Source organism: Callorhinchus milii, unplaced genomic scaffold (genome assembly GCF_018977255.1).
Source record: "Callorhinchus milii isolate IMCB2004 unplaced genomic scaffold, IMCB_Cmil_1.0 Scaffold8, whole genome shotgun sequence".
Taxonomy (NCBI): Eukaryota; Metazoa; Chordata; class Chondrichthyes; order Chimaeriformes; family Callorhinchidae; genus Callorhinchus; species Callorhinchus milii.
Genome location: NW_024704749.1, coordinates 2,512,625 through 2,527,162, shown reverse-complemented (window position 1 = coordinate 2,527,162; position 14,538 = coordinate 2,512,625). Strand labels below are relative to the sequence as shown.

The 14,538-nt window shown below is 41.2% G+C and overlaps 1 long non-coding RNA gene across 1 annotated transcript; it reads right to left on the bottom strand.

Moving 5' to 3' along the window:
• Positions 1-5,462: 5,462 nt before the first annotated feature.
• On the bottom strand, positions 5,463-6,969 carry LOC103188580. The gene is made up of 3 exons (XR_488993.2): positions 6,763-6,969; positions 6,460-6,647; positions 5,463-6,341 (listed from the first exon to the last, which is right to left on the bottom strand). It is a non-coding gene; the product is annotated as an uncharacterized LOC103188580 (long non-coding RNA).
• Positions 6,970-14,538: the final 7,569 nt, after the last annotated feature.

The following is a 14,538-nucleotide window of genomic DNA, read 5'->3' as shown; positions in this document are numbered from 1 at the left end:
AAGTGCGACGCACTGAGCCAGACTGACACACAACACCACAGTCCCCCAATGTACTGGGGCTCATTTGGTGCTGATTCTCAGCTGTAACCTTATCCTCAGAACATCTCACTCGGAGGCGATATTCTGGGAGTATTTCTGCAGACGCTCTAAAGCAGAGCCGCAGACAAGTATCTCAGAGACTCGGGCAGCGGCTGCGAGGCCACATCTCCTCTATTTATAGCTCTGCTCGGAGCCTGAGCCCGGGTTTCCTTCAGGTTTCCCACACTCGGCGGCCAATCGCTGCTGTCAGCGGGACAATAGCGGAGGCTTTCCTTTCTCAATGGGAATTACTCACACTTCCACAATGCTTGACTTTTGTTAGAGCCGAGTCTCGGGGGAGCATCTGGAGAGCAGTTCTGAGCCAGTAACCGCGGGTCAGTGAGACTCGTGTAAGGTTATGAGAACGGGCCGAGGGGAGGTTCCCCCACGTGTCACCTTACACACACAACAGCCCTGAGGAAATCCAGCTCACAGTGAATTGCACCAGGAGCCCTGCAGATTGTTCAGGCAGAAATATATATATATATATATGTATGTGTTGAGATGAAATAACTATGATTTGCAAGATTATTGATCGGATTGTACACTTAGTAGTTATTTATAACAATGCTAATGAGATGCATTTTTTTCTAAAATCATGCAAATATTAAACTGTAAACAGCTTAGACTGGTTTGTCGGGGGTCTGAGCCACTTTGGGTTTAGAGTGAATGTGATTCAGAGGTTGTAACTGCATCCCGAATTTATATGATATGATAATAAGTTATTGAGATGATACCGGTTTCCACCTCGTTTCAACCCATTGGGAATCTCGCTGCTTTGGGCGCTGTTTTGGGTTGAAGATGACCACTCTGTTGTTCCCTGTGGGCGTTGTGATCGGATAAATGAGCTCATTCCCACCCTGTGATGAAAGGCAACAGCTGGACACGAGCCTTTTGTCTGTGGCACGTGGGAAACAGCAACATCTCGTCTCTCAGCACAGGAATGAGCAGTGACCTGAGCCAGAGCCAGGCAGCCACGCTCTCACAGTGCATGTGCCATCCACATGCCAATGATACCGTGTGCAATGTAGTTTGTGCTAGAGGTGTTTTAGAGGTCCAGCTAACTTGTATTGGTGTACATTATATATACATATACATATCATATACATTACAAGCTTGATTTTTTTTGCAAGGATTTACAGCTATATAGAATAATCATTTCAAAAAATATGTTCATTTTTGCAATGCCAATAAAGCACAGTCACATATGTGGAACAACAACTACAACAACAACCTGCATTTATACAGCGCCCTTCATGCAGTGTTTGACCATAAATATTTTTATAAATATAAAGACAAATGTTTTTATAAATATAAATGCAAATACTTTTCACAATTAAAAAGGAAGATTTTTAGGCGGGATTTGAAAGTGGGAGGGAGGGAGGGAGGGGGCAAGGCGGAGGGATTGAGGGAGAGAGTTTCAGACTTTCGGGGGCATAAAAAACCTTCCTTTTCGACAGTGATTACTTATCTGTTATGCATCTGTTTACCTAGCAGTAAGTAGGAACCAACAACAACAACAAGATTCCATTTATAGAGTGCCTTTCACGTCGGGAGTCCCGTCCCAAGGCGCTGGACAGTTGGGTCAGCAACCAGGTTGCTAGTTGACTGTCGAATCACTTTCCAGGAATAATAATCTCTTCAAAAGAAAAACTAATAATAATTTGGTCACTCCATCACTATTATTTGTGGAACATTGCTGTGTGGAATTTGTTTGCATGTTTTGCTCACAAAAATATACAGTCAATTCACTTTACAGTATATTCAGAGATGTCTTAATGACATTATAAGGCACTATATCAATTGCAAAGAACTATTATTGTTATAACTTAATTGGATTGTAGCCTATGTACATAATTATCCTTCACTATATTGCTTCAAAAGTATAAAAGTAATAAATTACATTTGAGATAGCAATTTTTCATGGGAGGAATCTCAAAGCGCTTCACATGCTTTTCTGCAAAGTGTAGTGACTATAATAATAATAATAATCCTCACGTAAAAGACCACATGATGTATTTTACGTCTTCTAGGCATCTTAAAGTGCTTCACAGAATATACTATAAAGTGAATTGATGTATATTTTGTGGGTGCAACTCAGCAGCCAATTGCACACAGCAGTGTCCCACAAACAGTCATGGACTGAGTCACCAAGTTATTATTATTTTTTTCGAGGGATTATTATCAGGCGTGTGGAATAAGGAAAATTGCCCAAGGTTTTGCCCTGCCGGGAATCAAACCCACGTCTCTTGCTTGCGAGGCGAGTGCTATAACCACTGAGCTACAGCTACAGGACTGTATTTTGTAGGTGAATGTGGCAGCCAAATTGAACACAACCACCTTCCACAAACTTTGATTAATTTTATCTGGGGGATTGTAAGACAGACCACCGCTGAGAAAATCCGTTCTCTTTTTGAATTGTGCATATTTTGAAACTCAAACAATCTGTAATCTCCAAGAGAAGTACAATACTTCAGGCAAATGCAGATTAACTTTGAAATGTAACGCTTCAAATACACTATAACAAGGAGTCTGTCATTGTGAAGTAATTCCCAGGCATGAAAAGCTTGCTAACGATTTCTTTGTGCATTAATGTTAGAGAAGACCGGAAAAATCCTTTAGTTGGATGATTTTCTCTCCTGTCCTGAGATCTAGTCAGCTCTGCCAGATAAAGGTTAGTTCCTTCAGAGAGTTTGCTTTGTACTGTTTGCTAGGGGTCTGACCTCTGATCTGTTTTGTGTTGTTGACACGTGGGAAATTTTCAGCCACAATTGCCTCATTCAAAGAGGTAAACGGATCACTGAACTCGAGCATGAGACTGGAACTGGGGCCAGTGCATTTGTGCGCTTCATCACAGATAATCACTGACTTAATATTGCATCTGATAGGCTAGAAAAATAACGTTTTTTTAATATTCTAATAACCCAGTTCTCTTTTTTTAAAAGAATAATGCATTGAATCAAATGTTCGGTCATTTTTTCCCCTCCTCAAATGAAGGCATGTTGTGCATAATTGGCTGCTGCGTTTTTCCCGCAAAATATACAGTCATTTCACAGTGAAGTGCGTTGAGACGTCTTGAAGACATGATAAGGCGCTATACCAAATGCAAGGATTATTATTATTTGATTCCTATCTCCTTACCTTGGGATACATCTCCATGCCTACAGTGCCCTCCAATACTTTGGCTAAGTGATGCTTCGCCTAAGCATTTCGAGATCTTGCTTTTTTAAAAAATGTTTCTTTAGGGTAAAAAATCCTAATGCGATTCCACATAGTATACAAACTTGCCTTGGTTTCTAACACCGGCAGAAATGCTATTCAAATCAGAGGTGATAAAATATGTCCTTACATTCAATCATTTATTTCTATATTTCCGTACTCTTGGCATCAACAACAACAAAATTACATTTGATTCCCGGCTTTCACGTCGGGAAGATGCCCCATGCGTTAGATAGTCAGTGTTTTAGACCCGAGCCGGGGGTCGTGATTGGGGAGGGTGGAGGGCAGTTGGGGAAGCTGGGTGATCGAAAGCAGGTCAAAGAGGAGGGTCTTGAGATGGGACTTGAAGGAGGCAAGGGAGGGGGTGAGGCAGAGGGACTGCAAGCAAAACAACAGATGTTAGGAATACACAAGTGCCCATGTTTCACATGTGAGCCTTGATAATGATTCCTGACAGGATATTTCAAACTGCAGGAGGCATTATAGCCAAACCTTATTCAGTCTTCATGTGATATTAGTCAGTCCTAGTGGTTGAGCTAGCACTACCATAGGCTGGATAGACAGTGTAGACTCTTATGCTGTAATCTTTATGATTCCATGACATCCACAAGTGCACTTTCAAAAGGGGGTTACTTGATAGCAATTTGCATGTGATTCCTGGGTGTTTTGTTTTCATCCTCCCTAAAGCAGATTTCCTTTAACCTTATTGCCCAAACTTGCAAACTCGCTATACCTGTGCACAACTTTGCCATTCAGTTCAATACTGAAATCTTGCTGTGTTGGCTCACCTATGCTTTTATTACCTCTCACCGTTTTCCTTCATTTCACCATCCACTAGCTCCAGCTCAACCTCTGCCACTTACACCAAACTCAACATGCCCAACACCGCTTGACTCCACTGGCTCTCTGGCTTCCAACTAATCAATTTCAAGATATTCACCTATAAACCTCTTCATGCTGTACAACTTCCCGATCTCTGTGGTATTCTCATATCTGAAGCATGAAGTGATTTGTAGGTGAGCGCAAGGATCTTGAAATTGATCCATTCCACGACAGAGACAGTGGAGGAACACCAACAACTTGCATTTATATAGCGCCTATCACGCAGGGTAGCTTCCCAGAAACTGGCAAAGATTGGGGTGATGGAGGTGTGAAGTTTGGTATGGGTGAGCATACGGTAGTGGAGTTTTGAATTAGTTGAATCTTGTGAATAGTGGAGCTGGGGGAAACCAGTGAGGAGGTCATTGGCAAACTCTGCATATCTTCCGCCCCCTCCACCCTACCTTTGGTGGCTAAACCTTCAGCAACTATACCCCGACACTTTGGAACTTTCACCTTCTACCTCTCAATCTCAAACTCTATCTATCCAATTAATTCCTGTCTAAAGCCCACCTCTGACAACCTATGGTCTAATCTCTCCACCCCCTCCTCTCTTGCTGGCATTCACAGCATCCATGTGAAGTGTTCCAAGACATCATCCTATTCTATGTGAAGGGCATGACAATATATTAATGCACGTTATTGGTATGGCTGTGGGTATGTGCAGATGGCCACTCCATCTACTCAGTATTCCTGGGCTTTGGATGGGGGAGGGGGAGAGGGAATCAACCCATGTGAAGGCTGCTATGCAAGTGGAAATTGTGGGCTGGTGGAGGTTGGGGGTTGGGGGGCCAAAAGCCCAGTGGAAGAAGAAAATGTTAACATAAACCTTAAAGGAGGTGAGGAAAGGGGTGAATCGAAGTGACTCTGGGATGGAGTTCTAGAGGGCGGGGGCAGGTATGCTAATAGCCTGACCGCTAATAGTGGAGTGGGTTGGGGAGGTTTATGGTGCAGGTCGGTGCCCGCTGAGTGGGGAGAGCGACCAGGTTTGTAGGGTTACCCACACCTGCTGAAAGCTGCCATGTGTGGACATCCAGACAGGACTGAATGAGACCCTGCACATGTCCCTGCACAGACAGCTGACAGTTAATCTCAAGGCTCTCACTTGAGCAATAAGCAGTTCAGCAAGTTCTGTTACCTCAAGAAGATGTTGCGAAGGAACAAAGTGACCTGAAACACACTAAAGGACTTCAGTTAACCCCTTCAGCCTCGCAGAATGAAAACAAGACGAAATATCGTTTTTCCTCTTCCAATGTTTGTTTCTTGTTGAGAAAAGGACACATTTCTAAGGTTCTTTAATATTTTCTGTTTTTATTTTACAGTTTTTACAAAAAGCCATTGTTGTACTTTCTGCAAACCCATGTTCCATCCCCAACATAATTTACAGGAGACAATCTCCTACACACCCATTTCCAATCATTGACCTAAATTTCTGTGGCTTCTTAATTCTTTTCATTGACATTTATATCATTGTACATTGCATTTTTACACAAAAAATTGTGCAAAACTGTTTAGTTGAAGTTATAAAATACACATAAAACTCACAGAGTTATCAATTAGAGCTAAACTTTTCATAGAAGATGAGAGATATCTTCAACAAGAAAGTCCAATTACTTTCTTCCATTCCCAGACACTAGAACAAGGAGAGATTTATTCTACACAATTGTTGGTGCCATCCCATTACTTTACACATTCATTGTGAATATACAGATGTTTTGCTCAATATCTCTACAAATATTGTAGAACAAAAGTCAAACAATATGACATTACAAAGTAAGGATAGTGTTTTAAAATAAATGTCCATTTAAACGACTACCCACTTCCTTCAATTTGAAGGTAATAAGGGAATACTTTTTCCATTCTGGAATACTGTTTTACTAGAGTACATCTCTAGTAGGTTGTGTTGGGCTCAATAAATACAGGGCTGTGGTTCCACCAGGGTCTCCATAGTGCACGTTTGAAAAGCAGGCAGGAGAGTGCACAGGAGATACAGAATTACACAGCTCCTCGGCTGGAATTCCATTCTTTGAAATATTGCTCCCGACTTTCTTCTGAACGTGATCCTGGGTGTTTGTGTGGAAGGAAACACCATCTCCCACAAACACGTGGGGAGTATCCCTGAGATACCTCCCTGGTCTGGCTCTCCTAATACTGTGCTTTGATCACTGTAGGTAGAGGAAGAACAGAACGATTTAGAATGAGGTTGACATGACAAGATTAATGAACAACAACAATGGAACATTAACTTCTTATTCAGATGTGTTGTATGTTATAGAGACTTACCACAAGCAGCTCCTGGGTCTGATGTTTCAGGGTGTCAGTTGTCACCAGATTCTTCTTTGTTCCTTTGAAATTTGCAACTCTCTTTTTCCCAGTGAAGTTTGAAGTGGATTGAACTTTTCCATCAGTTTGTTTGTTTATTTGTTTGTGTTTCCATCGTGGCAAGTTTCCTTCAAAACTAGTTTCACCAACTGAAAACGAGAAAATCGAAATGTAAATGTTTTGTGGTTTGTAACAGGTGGCGGAAATTATCAACATTGGTTATCACACACTGTTTCATTTAAAAACAAGTAAAAAGTTCCTTACCTTGAACTGTACTTGTCCATCAGCACATCAGCATTATATCTGAACCAGTTTGGAGCAATGGAGAGTGGTGGTGGGTGACTGGTTGGCTTTGCCTGTCACAAGCTGTATCCGTGTTCCCCTATTTATGGCTCGCAATGTGAGCTGAGCAGCCCGACACACAGTTTCCCACACTCAGTGGCCAATCAGCTCTGCTGAGGACCACAATAGCAGCGTCTCCTTGGAATGGCTGAATGGGCGCAGTTTGACTTTGTGTGTAGTGTATCTTATTCAAAAGAGCATCTGGACAGCACATATGACGCCGTAATCCCCGTCACATTCAGCATTCAGTCTGTGAGGTTAGCGGATCCTGGGAAAGCCACTCCCCTCGACATCCAAATAATAATCCCTTCAAAAAAAAATTGGTCACTCAATCCACGACTGTTTGTGAGACACCGCTGTGCGCAATTGGCTGCTGCACCTCGCCCACAAAATACACACTCAATTCGCTTTACAGTATATTTGAAGCGCTTTGAGACGTCTCGAAGACATGATAAAGCGCTATATCAAATGCAAAGATCATTATTATTATTATTATACACCATTACAGAATAAAATTTGGTCTCAACAACTGGTACAGCAATTTTACAATTTTAGGATTAGTATTGTTTTTAGTTTTAAAAAACCCTCTGTGATTCAGATGCTATTAACTATTTTAATGTCAAACACTAGCTGTTTTTTCTTAATTAGCCATGTTTTCTTGGCAGTTCATCATATGAGAGACTGAGCTACCACTTCCTTTGACTGGCCCGAGTCGTCACACTTTTTTGTCCCTGTGGAATTAAAATGCGGCTTTAATATTTTTTGTGAGACAATGCATTGTAATGGCAGCGTAATCATGCAATGACTGAAACATGACAGATTGCATTCACTGTGATCTCGATCATTCAGCAACATTTCATTAATAAGAATTTTAAAATAGTGAGATCTACGCTCATGTTAAACTAGGAAATGCAATATTAATAATTCTTACATTTGCTAGAGAGTCTTACCATGTTTCAATACATCTCAAGAAACTTCTTTATTCACCATAAACTTATTCAAGATACTTAGCAAAGAAGCTGCTCACTATTTTTTAACCTGAAATGTAGCAAAATACATGAACTGAAAATTTTACTTAGTAAATTAAGCTGTACATGAAAAAATGAGAGAAATTTATTCGCGGAGCCCATATTTTATAATGTGTCACAATAATAATAATAATCCTTGCACTTTATATAGCACCTTATCACATCGATGCGATGTCTCAAAGTTCTTCACAGAATATATTGTAAAGTGGATTGACTGTGTATTTTGCAGGTGAAACACAAATAAAAGCAAAAATGTTATGAATAAATCCATAGGTTGATTCTTGACTTGACCTATCATCAGATGTGAAATGGTGAGCTGAGGGAGACTATAACACTAATAAAATAAAACATTAGGAAGGATGTAGAAGTTGACTATAACCCCCTCCCTCTACGCACACTCTGCATATGTATGTGTGTGGGAAAAGCACCTAAGGTAGTGGTGGCCAACCTGTTTGGTTGACCAAACAAATTCATTTTCCTTCATTGAATTTTTCTCCATTTATGGTCTCGCAATGGGTATCGCAGCTCAGTAGCTACTGGAAACAAGGTGTTGATATGGCAAGGATTTGCAGTGCCTTTTGAGGCATCCAGACGTGGCCTGCCGAAAACCAGCATCAATCCAGGCAAATCCACACCAAACCAAAAACACAGTTACTACACCTTAGAGTAACATCTTGTGAAGTGCTCTGACATGTCCCCCGTCGTGAAAGACGCAATATCAAATACAATTATTATTAATATTAAGCTCAAAATGTACATAAAAATATACGTCTGGAACTTTCCCCCTCAATCCCTCCACTTTTCCGTCCCTTTTTCTGTCTTCAGATTGCACCTGATGACTTTCTTCTTCCACCATGCCTAAGGTCACCTTTCCTTTCTCTCCAGCTAGGCATTAGCTGTGCTATTGTTAAGTGCTCCAAAACACCTCCCCCACATGAAGTGTGCTACATAAATGCAAGTTGTATTATTGCACAAGCTGTAGACTAATCTTTAGAAGCTAAAAAAATTATCATTATAACAGGTCCAGCCTGACTGAGTTTATGTTCCTGCTGCATTGCCAGTTGTTTACAAAATAAATGTCATTGTAATCTTGTTTCTTGTAAATGTCTAACCTTCTGAAGAACGTTTGAGTTCAATCCATTCTCATACAAGTACAAGGATTCGCATAATACCTACTAATGCTACGTACATATAAAGGAATTATCCGGCTAATATTTATTGCTAAGTAAGTGTTAAAGAATAGACGTTTGTGTGAACAAAAAGGCCCTGATATATTTCCTTTGATGGTGAGATTTGTGTTCTTAGTTTGTAGGATTCTAAAGCTGTTGTTAGCTGTCATCTCTCTATTTATAGTACCCGTAAATCAACACTGCAAATAAACTGTACAAAACTTCTGTAATGGCGTAAGTCTGCATTTCCTCCAAGATAGATAATAGCCACAGAAGCCACCTGCAAATTGAACGGGTTTGGCACAGTTAAACCTTAATTTTATCCGTAGCCTGTCAGTCCCCGCTGTTTTCATCTGACCGAGTTCAGTGCTTTTGTAGTGACTGTGCAGCTGTTAAAGACTTGACCTCTGCTAATCTCCAACGCGTGGGAACGAATCTGCAGCAGCTGCCTCACATTCACCTTCAAACACACACTGGATTGTAAACGCGGAGACAGCAAGGAGAAGCTGAAGAGAGTCAGTGCAACATCTGCAGGACACAAGACCAGATGGATGTGTCCGTGCAATTTCACAGTCACCATTACACACCTCATCCTACAAGATAATAATAATAATAATACTTGCATTTGATATAGCGCCTTATCACTTCAAAGCGCTTCAAAGAATATACTGTAAAGTGGATTGACTTATATTTTGTGGACGAAACATTAGGGAAGAGAAGAGAGGTCAGCAAAAGTACAAATTTGGTGTATTTACATACCTTGAGGGACAGGTAGGCACAAAAGAATGGGAATAAACAATAATAATAATAATCCTTGCATTTGATATAGCGCTTTTCACGTCTTCTAGACATCTCAAAGTGCTTCACAGAATAGACTGTAAGGTGAATTGATTGTATATTTGAGGGCAAAATAAATTTAATTTACAATTATTTCTATACGCTACTTACCTTTGTTTACATTTTATAGACAAGGTATTAAAATATTAGAGATGAGATTTAAAATGAATCATACCTGCATTATGATCTGGTGTTATCTTCTACTGACAGAACGTACCTGTAACACAAGTTAAAACTTTGAAAGCAAGTAAGTGTTTTCTAAAATTTTAATTTGGATGCACCATTCAGGGTTCATGATAATAAGCATAATAATAATCCTTGCATTTGATATAACTCATTATCATGTCTTCAAGACGTCTCAAAGCGCTTCACAGAATATACTGTAAAGTGAATTGATTGTATATTTTGTGGGCGAAATGCGGCAGCCAATTGCGCCGATTGTGTATTTTGTGGACGAAATGCAAAATAAATGCCACTGTCTCAAAACAGGTGAGTTAATGTCCATTATATCTTTGCCTCTAGCCCTCTCTAAGCTTATCACAGCAGTGGTTCAGATGAAGAAGGACCTTCAACTCATTTGATCTTGTCCTTCCAAAATAGCGACTCTACCATTTTCGCATTACAGTAACAAACTGCTTTCTAAATTAATTCACAATATTGGTTTCTGCCAGCCTTCTTGGAAACTTTTGCAGCTGTAAATTATCCTCTGAGTGAAGAAATGCGTCCTGGCATCTGCCATAAACTTCCTCTAACCCTAACCCAATCACACTGAACTTGTGCCCTCTGGTCTTATCAAAATAACAAAAAAAATGTAATGATCAAAGCAAATATAGATGTCCAATGCTTTCCTTTGACATAGAGGATGTCAGGCACTTATTATACTGTATATGGTTTCTGCCTAATATATTATTTTGAAGCTAATAAACCAAAGCTGAATCCAGATTCAGATCTTCTATTAATACCAAGTAAATTCTGCGATGCTTCTCCTAATCTATGCCATTATATTAAATGTAAGGATTATTATACTGTAGTTATATCCACTTAATAAGACACTTGGTGTTATACCCAGACCACATGCAGTTCCGGTGAAACAAAGGCGTATTGTTTGCGAAGGTCACAACCAATTCGTCAAATCAGAGCACAGATACAGTTCAGTGGTTCAGATTGTAAGAGCGGGAAAAGCCACAGATTCCCATTGAGTTCACCCACTGAATAACCTCTCATTTCATCTCCCAAACAATTTTCTAATTACTGTATACTTCTCTCCTGTTATCAGCACCCCCCCACCACCACTTGCCAACAAGCAAAGAACTCCACCTTTTTCCTTCCTTTCATTACTGATTAAAGTAGATCCCAACAAAAGTGGTTAATCTGTTACCAACGTGTGCTGTGTTCACATCTTATTCAGGGTCCAATGATTCGTCACTTAATGAAGCACAGTACATCAAATCAATATAAATATTGTAAACAATAATGCATGATTCCTCAAAGCTGACCCAGTGTCATTTTATTCAACAATATGTTGAACTATACTTTTCTTTTGCTGTTCCTTTTCTCATCTGTATTCATGTATGCAATATCAGAACCATTCAGTTAAACTGAAGCAGTCGCTGGGAATGTCACTCACTGTGTCTCACACAGCTCTCTGGGATAGAACCCTGATTTTCTCCTCTCTGCAGCTTAAGAGTTTCCATTTGAATGTAGAGTGACTGGTATGCTATGCTCTCATGCTGTTTCCCACTACTCCCTGCTCATTCACTGTTCTTAGAGGGACAATAGCAGAAGCCTTTTCTTTTTACATGTTAAATGAGCACTAGTGTTTGACTTGCAGGACCATCTGGACAGCACGTACGACGCAGTGATCTCATCTAAGGTTACGAGATCCTGGGAAAACCACTCCCCTTGTCATCACCAAAGAATTCTCTGGAGAACACGGCTTGAACAGCACGTACAACAGAGGAATACTTCAGCGATTAGCTTCCTCTGAGGTTATGGGATCCTGAGAAAACTCCTCCCAGTGTCACTTCAAATTACATCACAGAAACATACCTTTTGTGAATTTCAGATAATCTAAGTATTTATAAAACATCTGAAACATTCCACTTTTTTTAAAAAAATGCCAATTTTCTCCCCTCTTCATCTCCTGAAGGCACTAAGTTCCCCGAGTACATTTCCTCTTGTTCATGCCTTCATCACCTCCAGGCTCGATTATGCAAACGTCCTGATTGTCAGCCTTCCCAACTCCTCCCTCCACAGGCTGCAGATAATCCAGAACTATACAGCCCATGTCCTCTCCCGCACCAAACTCCGTGACCCCATCTCCCCCACTCTCACCCAACTCCACTGGCTCCCTATCCTTCAAAGGATCCAGTTCAAAATCCTGGTCCTCACATACAAAGCCCTCCATGGCCTCGCCCCACCCTACCTCTGCGCCTCCAAATCCCCTACCAACCCATCCATTCCCTCCGCTCACGTCCTCCGACCCACCCGCCCCACCATTGGCGGGAGAGCCTTCAGCCACTCTGCCCCCAACCTCTGGAATTCCATCCCCCAGTCAATCCATCGCCCCCTCCTTAGCTCCTTCAAGTCTGCCTCAAGACCCTCCTCTTCGACCATGCCATCGGCCACCCTCCTTATCCTCCCCTCCCTTCTCCCCCCCTGAACCCAGCTCGGGTCTGAAATGCTGTACACTGTCCAGCGCCTTGGGACGTCCTCCCGACGTGAAAAGCACTGTACAAAAGTAATCTTGTTGTTGTTGTTGTGGTTCCATGGATGGTGGCCAATCTCTGGTACGTTGCCCAAGTGGCCAATCCCTTAAAAAAAATTCTAATTTGGTCACTGAATCCGTGACTGTTTGTGGGACACTGCTGTTCACAATTAGCTGCTATTTTGCCCACAAAATACACAGTTAATTCACTTTACAGTATATTCTGTGAAGCGTTTTGAGATGCTTGAAAGAGTGATAAGGTGTATTCAACTCAAGGATTATTGTTATTTTCTGGGGGAAAGCTTTTGACTAATTTTCTACTCCCAGCCCAAGGTCACGAAAAGCAGTTGTATTCTTGGTACTGTTCCAGCTGAAATCAGCTAACTCAGTGCAGATGATATTTGAACATAATAATAAACCTTCCATTTGAGGTAGTGATTTATCACATCTCCGACACGTCTCAAAGCGTTTCGCAGAATATACTGTAAAATGAATTGACTGTATATTTTGTTGGAGAAACGCAACAACTGCAAACAGTCGTGGATTGAGTGATCAGACGTGAAAAATATACAGCCAATTCACTTATTCTGTGAAGCGCTTTGAGACGTGATAAGGCGCTGTATCAAATGCAAGGATTATGTGATGTCCAAAGCGAGCAAGTTCTCTGTGGATGTCGCGGTAATCCAGTTCCTGAGCCGGGCGGGTCCACAGTACTCCAGGGCACTGCTGATGACAGCACAGCCATGTTGGCTCATCGGAAAGACTTGGAAGGGCAGACCAGTCACTGGGGACACAGAATCCTCCCAGTCAGCTCCTTAACCCTGCAAGTCCTGTAGCTCAGTGGTTAGAGCACTCGCTTTGCAAGTGAGAGACCTGAGTTCAATTCCAGGCAGAGGGCGAAACCTCGGGCAAGTTTCCTTACTCCACACAGAGCCTAATAATATTCCCTCCAAAACTAAAAACAATAATTAAATTGGTCATTTTCAATCTACGACTGTTTGTGGGACATTGCTGTGCGCAATTGGCTGCCGCGTTCGCCCACAAATATAGTCAATTCACTTTACAGTGTATTCTGTGAAGCGCTTTGGGACGTCCTCCCGACGTGAAAAGCGCTATATCAAATGCGAGGATTATTATTGATTATTATTATTAAGTCAAAACCCTAATGTGGTCCTCGCTGGACACCAGCAGGAAAGCTTTGCCGACAATGTAATCAATGGCAAGCTCTGCGGGTGTAGCTGGTTAGACTCCAGCGGTTACCCCGAAGCACACCCTGGGATCCCCAAGCAACGGAGACTCAGCCTGGACAGTGAACCTTAAACTAAAGCCAGGGCGCTCCCGACTGAGGCGGCAAACTGGCAGACAAACTCTCACTTTTTTTGTAGATATGATAGAGACGGTCTCACCTCCGTGTCTGCACACGTGGGCCATTGGCTGCTGCGTTTCGCCCACAAGGTATACGGTCAATTCACTTTAAAGTATATTCTGTGAGAAGCGCTTTGAGACGTGATGCTACATCAAATGCAAGGATTATTATTATTATAGTAAGTAGCCCTTTATTATTATTATTATTATTATCATTATTATTATAGTAAGATATCCCTTTATTATTATTATAGTAAATTGCCCTTTATTATTATTATTATAGTAAGATGTCCCTTTATTATTATTATAGTAAGATGTCCCTTTATTATTATTATAGTAAGATGTCCCTTTATTATTATTATTATAGTAAGATGTCCCTTTATTATTATTATAGTAAGATGTCCCTTTATTATTATTATTATTATAGTAAGATGTCCCTTTATTATTATTATTGCAGCTGTTGTGTTGGGGGCGGAACCTTTGTGATGGGAAAGCCGTGGTTGACCGGAGAGGTGTAACGCAGGGACCCGTTGACAGGAAGTAGCGGAGCGTATTTCCGGTGTGCGGGAGAGTCGGTGTGAAGGCTGCTGGG